The sequence below is a fragment of the Armigeres subalbatus genome, chromosome 2 (genome assembly GCF_024139115.2).
Source record: "Armigeres subalbatus isolate Guangzhou_Male chromosome 2, GZ_Asu_2, whole genome shotgun sequence".
Classification (NCBI taxonomy): domain Eukaryota; kingdom Metazoa; phylum Arthropoda; class Insecta; order Diptera; family Culicidae; genus Armigeres; species Armigeres subalbatus.
In genome coordinates, this window is record NC_085140.1 from 319,921,161 (window position 1) to 319,933,613 (window position 12,453).

Here is a 12,453-nt window from a genome sequence, read left to right on the forward strand (position 1 = left end):
CTAGAAGTTACGTATTGCTGTATCAGTTTTATAACATATATTTTGTTCTGTTTTCTTGTTGTTGTGTCATTCCATACGGAGTTCTGTGGTATAGTTCTGAAGTTCTGCATAACATCGCCAGCTCAAATGAATGTAAATTTCAAGAGAGCAACAAATCTAATGGCGGCCTGTAGGGTCACTTATTAAAAAATCATCTAATTTTTACTATTTGATTGAATCTGGAATAAAGATTCATAATCCGTAGTTGATTTTAAACCCAGTTTCGTAAGTGTCTTCTACTATCGTCTGAGAATGGAGGAAACATTTTAAAAATCTGAAGATGTATCTACGGAAGAATTGCTTTTGGCCCATAAACTTTAGCCTATTCATATTATAGCGAATTTGTACATTACGGCACGGCACATGCTGTAGCAAATACTGAAGAAATAAATTAGTGGTATGTTGCAATCAGCTTCATGAGTGCAAGCGAAACGTACTAGAACTTGGTGCTGGATGTACTTCTACCTGAAGGAATAAATAGACCCCATCCAGGTCCTTGCTCTACCCAGTAACTCCTATCTCCTACCTCCTCGTGGTGCTGGGCGGATACGAGCAACCTTAGGGAATATCGGACAACCCCGGTGGGAACTATGGTCGTATGCTGATAGTGGGGCGTTGCTTCTCTCTGGAGGAAATCTTACTGAGCGTCTAACTACATGTTTGAAACGGCTCCAACAGCGTCTGTTCCATGTTAGGGGCGGCTGATTATCGTCCGAGTGCCAGGAGGAACTCTAAGTGAAACTGTGCACTCCGGAAATTTAGGGGTTTGATGTCGAGCCCTGCAGCAGCAAAAAAAACTCGCAACGAACAATCAACAAAGAGTACGGACGGAACCATCGTCGAAGACCACCGCGACGAAAAGGGACTAAGCGATTGGAAACTCCGGTTCGTGGAACTGTAATCTCTCAACTTCATCGGAGACACGCATACTCGCCGATGTGCTCAAGGACCTTGATTCGGCATCGTAGCGCTGCAGGAGGTTTGTTGGAAGGGATCAATGGTGCGAACGTTTAAGGTATTATCACCACCAGAGCTGCGGCAACACACACGAGCTGGGAACAGCTTTATAGTGATGGGCGAATGCAAAGGCGCGTGATCGGGTGGTGGCGATCAATGAAGAATTGCAGGTTGAGGATCAAGGCCGGTTCCCAACTTCAGCATAATCAACGTCCATAGCCCACACCGAAGCACTGATGATATAGGACACATTCTACGCGCAGCTGGAACGTGAGTACGACGCTGCCCAAGCCACAACGTCAAAATCATCATAGGAGATTTAAACGCTCAGGTTGGCAGAGGAGGAGTTTAGACGACTTTCTGCGCTCACCGCTGACGAACGAAAATGGCCTACGACCATTGATTTCACGCCTCCAAGAATATAGCCATTCGCAGCACCTACTTCCACACAGCCTCCCGTTCGGTAATCTGGAGATCACCACTGCAGACAGAATACAAATCGACAAAGTTCTGATTAATGGACGGCATTCTTCGACATTATCGACGTCAGGACATATCGTGGCGCCTAACATCAACTCTGACCACTATCTGGTAATGGTTAAACTGCGCCCAAACTATCCGTTATCACAATGTTGATACCGACGCCGCGGTACGACCTAGAGCGACTGAAGCAACCTGAGTCGCCACTGCATACGCGCAGCATCTCGAGGCAGCGTTGCCGGAAGAGGAGCTCGATATGGCTCCTGAGGACTGCTGAAATACAGTTAAAGTAGCCATTAACGACACAGCGGAGAACAATCTCGGTATGGGACGAAGTCGACGGAACGATTGGTTGACGAAGAGTGCAGACAGATTCTGAGGGAGAAGGACGCAACGCGGACGGTCGCCTGCAGCAAGGTACGGCAGGAACTGGAACGTTATAGACGGAAGGGAGACACAGACCCGCCTTTCAGGTGAAAAACGCCGCCTGGAAGAAGCGGAGTGCAGGGAGATGGACAGCTGGCGTTCTAAGAAACACGCAAGTTCTATCAGAAGCTCAACCATCCCGCAAAGGCTTCGTGCTCGAGCGAATTGTGCAGGGATAAGCATGGGAGCATCTGACGGACGAACGTGTGGTGATCGAAAGGTGGAAGCAGCACTACGAGGAACATTTGAATGGCGCTGAGACTACAGGAGTGAAAGTCAAGGCAGCGGAGGAGATGACCATCAGTTCAGCGGACGATGGAACCACCCCCCACCTTGAGGGAAGTAAAGGATGCCATTCAACAGCTAAAGACCAATAAAGCAGATGGTAAGGATGGTATCAAGATGAAAGAGCTGGCCACTTGCCACAAAAACTATAGTCAGAATCTGGGACTGAACATCTACTGAGGGAAGGAAGGTTATATGCCCATCTACAAGAAGGCGACAAGCTGATGAGAACTTTGAGCGATTACCATCTAATGCGCCTACAAAGTGATATCCCAGATCATCTTCGTCGTTTATAGTTTGTTCTCTGACAAAAATCTAATACTTTTGTTTTTTTTTTCAAAGTTTTTTTGTTTTGTTTGTCTGTCTGTCCTGTAGAGCACCGTAGCTCTGGCTGTCGGAAGATGCTCCCATTCGAACCATTCTTCGAGCACGACGACAATCGTCCACGCAAATGACGATGAGCGTGATTCCTTGTATGATGATTGCGAATTAATCCCTCCATCCTTAAACATTAAACCTAACTCTCGAGTACCCGACACTTGGCATCCTCTCTACTAATTTAAAACAGTTAGCGAGTATATCTAACTGGCTCGTAAAGTGTTCCGCTGGAGCCTCCAAATAAACAAATTGGAAAAATCATCTTCCGTCGTCTGTCACCATTAGTGAACGAGTTCGTGGAAGTTATCGCCGGCTTTGTGACAGCCGCTCGACAATGGACCAGATCTTTACTGTAAAGGCAAATCCTTCAAAATGCTAATGGGTAATCCCAACGCACCATCTGTTCCTTGATTTCAAGGCGGCATACGACAGAGACCGCGTAGGATATGAAAATTATGGAAAACAGCTTCCTGGAAGCTTACCGACTGATCAAAGCAGCGGTGGATGGTATGCAAAACTGTGTGAGGATTTCGGCGAACACCCAGTCTGTTCGAATCGCGCCGGGACTAAGACAAGGTGATGGACTTTGTGCCTGTTGTTCAACATTGCGCTAGAAGGTGTCATGCGGAGAGCTGCAACAGCCAGGGTATGATTTTCAACAGATCCAGTCAATTTATTTGTTTTGCGGATGACATGGAATTGTCGGTCGAACATTTGCAACGGTGGCAGTACTGTACACCCGCCTGAAACGTGAAGCAACAAAATTAGACTGGTGGTGAAGACATCGAAGACAAAGTACATGCTTGTGGGCGGGACGAGCGCGACAGGACCCGCTCAGTGCGTTACGATAGACGGGCATACCTTCAAGGGGATCGATGAATTCGATAACTTTGATCTCTTGCTAACAGCTGATAACAATGTTAGTCGAAATACGAAGACGCATCATCAGTGGAAGTCGAGTTACTACGGCCCAGAAGAAACTGCGATTGATCAACGCACCAAATGTCCGTACAGACGCAATAAGACGGTTTCCTCTACGGACATGAAACATGGACAATGCTCGAGGAGGACTTGCTAGCACTCGAGAATTTAGAGACGGGTGCTTTGACCATCTTTGGCGGTGTCTGGCGGCGAAGAATGAACCACGAACTCGCCCAACTCTACGGCGAACCCAGTATCCAGAAGGTAGCTAAAGCCGGAAGGGTGCGATGGGCAGAACATGTTGCAAGAATGTCGGAGAGCAACCCTGCAAAGATGGTGTTCGTTTCCGATCCGGACCTGCCGAGACGGCGTGGAGCGCAGCGAGCGAGATGGGCAGACCAGGTGCAAAACGACTTGGAGAGCGTGGGGCGTATCCGAGGATGGAGAGATGCGTCCTCGAACTGTGCATTGTGGCGTCAAATTGTTGATTCAGTGTTATCTGTTTAGATGTAAACTAAATACATGAATTGCACAATAATGGATAGCTTCACTACGGCTGAGTTGCGCAGCCCTAGCAAAAAGACGTTTTGTTCCATTTTGAGTGGCAATTGATATTGAGTCTCGAAATTGATTGAAAGCCGTTTTCTCTAAAATGTCGTTTAGCAGAAAGGGCTCTTCATCAATTATGTAACGTCGTTTGGACAAGAATGTCGACCCTTCGACCAAATGGCTCTAAGTAAACAACTATTTCGACTTTAAGGCATTTTCGGTCAAACTTGTTCGTCCTAACGACTTTTTTTGGATAAATGACAAGTTCGGCCAAACGACACTGAATAGTTTGCAGTAGCTATCGAGCAAGTAAGTACAGTGCGTGTTTTAGTCGTGAAATGAACGAAAAGAAAAACTTTACTGAAATTCAATCGACCATCTACGTCAACTGAAATAGGAAACTGAGCCTTCGGCGCATTCGCGATTTGTTAGGCAGTAGGAGAGAGTCGGACGACGGTTCAACACATGCTGACTGAAAGCACTCGTGAAACGGTCCTTCGTTGAAGAACTGGAGACACGTGCTGCAGATATTCCGAAAGGTGGCAGCGTGGAAGACAACAGACCGCTATCAAGAATGCTTTCATCGCCACTAGCGAGAATAATCTGGGAGAACTGCTCACCCAGAGAAAACAATGGATCACTGATGAGACTTGGAGGAAGATAGAGGAGCAAAAAGAGCGAACAAAACCAGAAGAACCAAAGTCTTAGCCCGTCAACGATACTGGCTTTGGAGAAGGAAGTGACATATTTGTTCGCCAAATAACAAACATCTTTCGGCTTTGTGGTCTTCGGTCCAAGACGTCCCCGTCTGTCCATTTTTGTATATTTACTAAATCCTTTCAATTTCTTCAGAACTTCAGGAATTTCTCCTGAGTTTTTTTCGAAAACAAAAGTTGTTCGAAATTTGCATGTATATTTTTTTCCGTGTTTGCGAAAGCAGATGGAAAGAGAAACGGAATCCGAATGTTATCGCTAGGTTGCGACAAGTGTGAAAATTGTTTGAAAGGTGTATATGCGAGGGCCATTTGAGAATAATTAAATTATCACTCCTTAGCGTGCGGTAAGACGCGCGTCTACAAAGCAATACCATGCTGAGGGTGGCTGGGTTCGATTCGGTGCCGGTCTAGGCAATTTTCGGATTGGAAATTGTTTCGACTTCCCTGGGCATAAAAGTATCATCGTGTTAGCCTCATGATACAAATGCAAAAATGGTAACCTGGCTTAGAAACCTCGCAGTTAATGACTGTGAAGCGCTTAATGAACACTAAGCTGCGAGGCGGCTCTGTCCCAGGTGGGATGTAATACCAATAAGAAGAAGAAATTATCGAAGCGTCCGTCTTTGCGTACATCCTTTCTGGAGATGGCTCAGGCAGTGAATGAAAGTCACTGTTATGCGATATGCCAATAAAATTGATTTTTAATAGTTAGAGCTAGAGGCAAAAATATGTGTTCTTTGTTAAAGTTATCTTAAATAAATTAAAAATCAAATGAGCCAATAGAAATTTTTGATGGAAATGGCTATTTCAGCCTTATTAGCGAGGTTCTTTCCATCGGAAATTCATTTCGTTTGTAATCTTGGTCCTCCGTACGAAAAACATAAAAAAGTTTAGTATCAAGGCTCTAAAACGTTAGTGTTCGGAATATGAGTCATGTTCGGATTTGAGTCAAAACGGTACTTCAAAGTTCAAATCAGGCATTATTCGATCTTATGATCACGTAGAGTCAGAAAGTAAGGCTGATTGAAACGTTACCGACAAAAGCATTATTTTACAATCATACATCCAAACTCACCTTCAAGTCCTGATTCCGCTTGAATGTCTCTTCGTGATTGTGCACGGTGCGGCGGTCATTGTGTGCGAGCCGGTGCGTCTTCAACATACTACTGGTGGGATAAACCTTGCGACAGCGATCGCGGAAACTTCTCCGCCGTGAAATCGCTTGTGCTTTCCAGATTGGCAGCCGTTCGGAACACGCGATCGCACTTGTCACAGGTGTGCTTGCTCTTCAGGATGGAATGTGATTCCATGTGCAGCGCCAGTTTACTCTTCAACGTAAAGCGTTTTTTGCACACATTGCACGCCAGATTGGAGCCTTGACTTCTGGTGCGTTTGGGTCCGATTTTGAGTGTCCATTTGATGTCACGCTTCCGTCTGGATTTCTCGCTCTGGACTTTCGTAGATTCGGTTGGTTTCTGTGGTTTATACCGGAACCTGTGGTGGATCGATACTTTGGCTTGCGCTTCCGCTTCGTTGATTTTATTTCAATGGACTTTGTTTGTGTCAGGATCATCGTAATTGGTGTTGTATGGGATTGATACTGGCAGCGATTCAGGGATCACCGGAATAGGTACGGTTACATGCTCTTTATTCTTTTTAACGCGAATTTTGATACTTTCTTTTCTGGTGTGTGATCAACGTGGAATTACGTGTTTTGTTCAAATGGTTTTCTATAACATGGTTTTGCAATTCTGCGCTAGTTGGAAAGTTTTGAACAATTGAACACTGCTCGATTTCAGAGTACTGCAAGTTAGAGAGTCCACAGATATCTAGAAAAACATATATTAATTATTCTATTGACCGCGTTTGAACAGTAGCTTACCTTTTCCTCGTGCTTCGTATTGCCTTTTGTCGCTGAACTAGCTGGTATTAGCTGAATAGTGACAAAGTTCTCGGTTTTCTTCTTAGCTTCCACTTTAGATTTTCCTTGACTCTCCCCGTCATCAATAAACAGGTTGGGATCAACTCAACTTCCATTCGGTGACGGTCTCTCTTGAGTGGCAAGGGTTCTCTTGAAGAGTGACCTCACATTGGAACATGAAGCCGTTTCACTGTTATCCTGCGATCTCTCCCCTTTACTGGTGAAATGTTAATAATGGGTTTAATGGTGACACCTCTAACTGAGATCAATATTGCTACTCCAGAGGAGTTTCCGTTACCACTGAAAATTTATTGAACGCTTCTTGTCCAATATACGACTTAATAACGTGTAGATCACTGTCATTCAAAGATTCGGATTGGACAAAATTTCTCCTAAATGTTGTACTCTTCAATCGCTGAATCAACACATCAAATGTAGCCCTCTGATCGTGTTCAGCCCACCGCAACGCCTTCAGTATGAGTTTGAGCAATTCTTGATCTTTGATCAACAGACCCAACTTCAGGTCACTGTACGAAACGATCGATATTTCCGGTTTGATCAATCGAATCGGATTCAGAGCCGTACCCAGGGGTGCATCTTTCTGGTTGATCTGTTCAGCAACGGCTTGTTTAAGGGCGGTGAAGTCGATTTTCGGTGCGATCGAGGGTCCCGGTTTCGGGGCTGCTGAGGTGGAAGTGGAGATGACATGTCGCACCGGAGCCAACGGTGCGGCTGGGGACTAAGCTTCGCTAGATTGGCACGAATGCATTTGAACCAACCGAGTAGGCTTCCTCGGTTTTCTTGGCAAGGATGGCAAATTTGTCGATGCTTTCGACTTGATGAAACACGTGGCGCAGAGGAATTTGGAGATCATCGTAGTGCGATCTGAAATAGAAAGTTCATTGGTGACATTTTGAATACATTTTTAGCTGTTTATTCATGCGGGGCAGAGGGACTATGTCCAAGGCTTGACGATCCTCCCCAGGCCATCTGCGAGTTGTTCGCCTGCCCAGGATGTGGTGGGGTTTGACAGTGGGCCCTGTTAAACCTCTATAAAAAGCTGCATGTATCGCAAGTAGGCTCCGCCAAAGCGACCGTGTGCCGCTCAAAGCCACAAGCCCAAGTCCTGGTGTTAGGTGGGACGCTAAACAGCCCTGACACGACGGCCCTCCGACGAGACAGGAGGTTTGCAGGCCCAATAAGCCGCCTGAAAACCAATCATTACGAACAATATAAGAGATAATGCGACTCGATATAATTGGCAAAGACAGGCGACGAATACAGGATACGATTGGAAGCTTGGAAATGGAATTGCAAGTCGCTAGGTTTGCAGGTTGCGACAGGATGATTTACGACGAATTACATCCCCGCAACTTCGACGTCGTGGCGCTGCAGGAGATTTGCTGGACAGGACAGAAAGTGTGGAAAGCGGGCATCGGGCGGCTACCTTCTACCAAAGCTGTGGCACCACCAACGAGCTGGGAACCGGCTTCATAGTGCTGGGTAAGATGGCCAACGCGTGATTGTGGTGGCAGCAACAACGCAAGGATGTGCATGAGGATTAAAGGCCGTTTCTTCAACTATAGCATCATCAACGTACTGCCCAACGAAGGAGGCCGACGACGAGAAAGAAGCGTTCTACAGCACAGCTGGAGCATAGATGGATGCCCACTGCGGGACGTCAAAATCGTCATCGGTGACATGAACGCGCAGGAGGAAGGAGGAAATATAGACCGGTCATCGGACCGGATAGTCTGTACACGTATCGAATGACAACGGCCAACGATGCATAAAATTCGCAGCCTCCGCGGAATGGTAGTCCGAAGCACCTTCTTTCCCCAAAATATCCACAAGGCCATGGAGATCACTAACCAAGAAACGGAAAACCAAATCGACCACGTTCTAATCGACGGTAAATTCTTCTCGACATCACGAACGTCCGCACTTACCGCAGTGCGAATATTGAACCGACCACTATCCGTTGCAGTAGCCTGCTAGAACTCTGACGGTGTACAACACGCGTCGAAGTCGGACGCCGCGGCAATATTGGGCGACTAAGACGGTAGACTAGCCCAAGAATACGCGCAGCAGCTGGAAGGGCACTCCAACAGAAGAGCAGCTAGCGCAGCGTCTCTTGAAGATGGCTGGAGAGATATTCGATCCGCCATTGGTAGCACCGCAACCGCTGCACTTGGCACGGTGCCCCGGATCAGAGAGAAACGACTGGTATGACGGCGAATGTGAACAGTTAGTAGAAGAGAAGAATGCAGCATGGGCGAGATTGCTGCAACACGAGCGATCGTGTGGTGATCCAAAGGTGGCGGCAGCACTACGAAGAGCACCTGAATGGCGATGTGGCAGACGAAGATGGCGGTATGGTGATGGACCTGCGGGAACGGCGCAGGACATAATTCTACCGGCTCGGATCTCAGGAAATCCAGGAGGAGATTGGCCGCTGAAGAACAACAAAGCCCTGGGGTTGACCAACTACCAGGAGAGCTATTTAAACACGGTGATGAGGCACACAGAGCGCTGCTCTGGGTCATTACCAAGATTTGGGAGGAGGAAGTTTTGCCGCAGGAGTGGATGGAAGGTGTCGTGTGTCCCATCTACAAAAAGGGCGATAAGCGGTACCGCGCAATCACATTGCTGAACGCCGCCTACAAGGTACTCTCCCAAATTTTATGCGTCGACTAGCACCAATTGCAAGGGAGTTCGTGGGGAGTACCAGGGGTTTATGGGCGAACGCTCCACCACGGACCAGGTGTTCGCCATTCGCCAAGTACTGCAGAAGTGCGCGAATACAACTGCCACACATCATCTATTTATCGACTTCAAAGCCGCATATGATACAATCGATCGGGACCAGCTATGGCTGCTAATGCACCATAACGGATTTCCGGATACGGTTGATCAAAGCGACGATGGATCGGGTGATATACGTAGTTCGAGTTTCAGGGCATCTCGAGTCCCTTCGAAACCCGCAGAGGGTTCGGCAAGGTGATGGTCTTTCGTGTCTGCTATTCAACATCGCTTTGGAAGGGTAATACGAAGAGCAGGGATTAACACGAGTGGTACATTTCAATAAGTCCGTCCAGCTATTTGGCTTGACGACATAGATATTATGGCACGTAACTTTGAGAAGATGGAGGGAGCCACATCAGACGAAGAGGGAAGCCAAGCGAATCGGACTATGTATCAAGTCGAAGACGAAGTCATGATAGGAAGAGGTTCAAGAGAAGATATAGTGAGCCACCCACCGCGAGTTGGCATCGGTGGTGACAAATCGAGGTGGTAGAAGAATTGCTCACTGGTGACTGCCGAAAATGATACCAGCAGAGAAATTCGAGACGTATAGGGCTGGAAATCGTACATACTCTGGACTCCGCAAGACGCTCCGATCGAATAGAGTTCGCCGCCGTACCAAACTGACAATCTACAAAACGCCTATTAGACCGGTAGTCCTCACGGACACGAGACCTGGACGATGCTCGTGGAGGACCAACGCGCACTCGGAGTTTTCGAAAGGAAAGTGCTGCGTACCATCTGGTGGGTGCAGATGGCGGACGGTACGTGGAGGAGCGAATGAACCACGAGTTGCATCAGCTATTGGGAGAACCATCCATCGTTTACACCCGAAAATCGGACGACTGCGGTGGGCCGGGACGGCCAAAATGTCGGACAATAACCCGGTGAAAATGGTTCTCGACAACGATCCGACGGGTACAATAAGGCGAGGTGCGCAGCGGCAAGGTGGATCGATCTGGTGGAAGATGACTTGCGGACCCTCCGTAGACTGCGTGGTTGGCGACGTGTAGACATGGACGAGCGAATGGAGAAGACTCTTATATACCGCACAGGCCACTTCGGCCTTAGTCTGAATAAATAAATAATCGTGAGGGAAATATCGTTACAGGACACAAGACATTTAAGTCCAGACCATGAATTCACCTTTTCCCAATAAAGCAAAAATGATTGTTGGGTAGACAATAAAACCCCACAAGTTGGTTTTCATTCGTCTAAGACGAGTTTAGTCTTTCTTCTTACTTCTTCATTGGCATTACATCCCCACACTGGGACAGAGCTTAGTGTTCATTAACACTTCCACAGTTATTAATCTAAGGTTTCTAAGCCAAGTTACCATTTTTCATTCATATCATGAGGCTAACACGAGATACTTTTATGCCAGGAAGTCGAGACAATTTCAACCGAAAATTGCCTAGATCGGCACCGGAATCGAACCCAGCCACCCACAGCATGGTCTTGTGAGCCGCGCGTCTTACCGCACGCTAAGGAGGCCCTGATCTTACATAAGGATCGTTTTAGATTAGGCAAATCTTTTTCTTGAAGTCTTCACGTTAACGCTTGCAACTTTTGACAGATCAATTGAATTCAACTGAGTTGATTAACTCTCTTAGCATAAAAATTATAAGTCAAACATATTTCATTATCCAACGAATAAACATGATTGACGGTGGTAAACAGTTTGCATTTCAAAGTTTTATCTTCAAAGCTTTGATTTCAGTTGTATGCAGTTTGTATTTTACTTTCTGATTGTATATAGGAACACAACACAGCTTGTTTCATTTCGTGAGAAGACATGTTGGATACTTATCTCGAACATGAACAACGTATTAGTCATAACCATTTGAGCATGATAACGCATCCCTTCGATGGAGCTGAGAAGGTGCCATGCTTTGCATTAGTGTAGAAGCTGTTTATCGCGAAAACTGGCTAAATCTTGATGAGAGGGGCTATCCGCATTTAAGGTTGGTATTCTCGCATTTTGCAGCAAAGAGCCACTGCATGCACCTTTGGATACAACTGCGATCAAAATAACAACACAGAACAGGTGCGTGCGAGAGTTGCTGTACATTGACGCGCGCGCGTGTTCGTTCGATAGCTACAGGAGGTCATGATATGCTGCGAATCGTTGTGAGTAAAGCATCGACCCCGCTGGCTATGCGATGTAGTAGATGGTGGAGGTCTCTTTTCCTTGGGGATGGTGCTGTGTGCGTCATCTGATGAGAAGATTCCCTTAAAGAGCGAATCAATGTTGTTAAACATTTACATCGATTCGCGTGGAAATTGCATTCTGAGAACAAAGTGGTATCGCCACTCGCATACGGAATCTCTCAAGGCCACCCACCAATCCAACGCCATATCGAGTGCACAACGTTGATTGAATGAGGATTCAGGCGCAGTCGTCTCTCCTTCTCTCGTGTTGCGTTCTGAAAACATTGAATCGTAGACTATAGAAACCATCATCAGCGCACTCGCTGGTGAATGTAAGTGGGACAAAAGTACGCTTTTCCAATGACGAGTTTGATATCTGTAAATGAAGATGATTTTTTCCAAAATGTTAGAGATACTTACATTTAGTCCTAGATAGCGATGGATTTTCTGATCCAGCTGAAGTCCACTGCCAAAGATGGGTATCCACACGTTAGTTCCAGATATCTGTACTGCAGGTACGACACTTGCGTTCGAAATTGAGCGCCAAACTCATGATTAAATTGTTTTGTCCGAAAAGAAATTCTTCAACTCCAATCAACTTAGTAACGATTCATATATTATATCACCAGCACGCTCTATACAAACATGCTGCTTTCTTCGCGCTTTCTTTATAAGTGAATTTCACAGTGCTGCTGCTGGTTTTACCTTCCACTCAATCTTACTCCTCGTATAGTTCAAGGTTTTCCGAGGATGTTGCTGACAAAATCACTTCAATTCGTACTCCAGCAAAACATCTTGCGGGAAGTTATTTGTTGTACAGAATCT

General features: G+C 46.4%; 1 pseudogene; it reads right to left on the reverse strand.

Annotated features, from left to right (window-relative positions):
• LOC134209896 (zinc finger protein 354A-like) overlaps nt 1–12,181 on the reverse strand; it is a 44,531-nt pseudogene extending 32,350 nt beyond the window's left edge.
• Between the last annotated feature and the right edge of the window lie 272 nt (nt 12,182–12,453).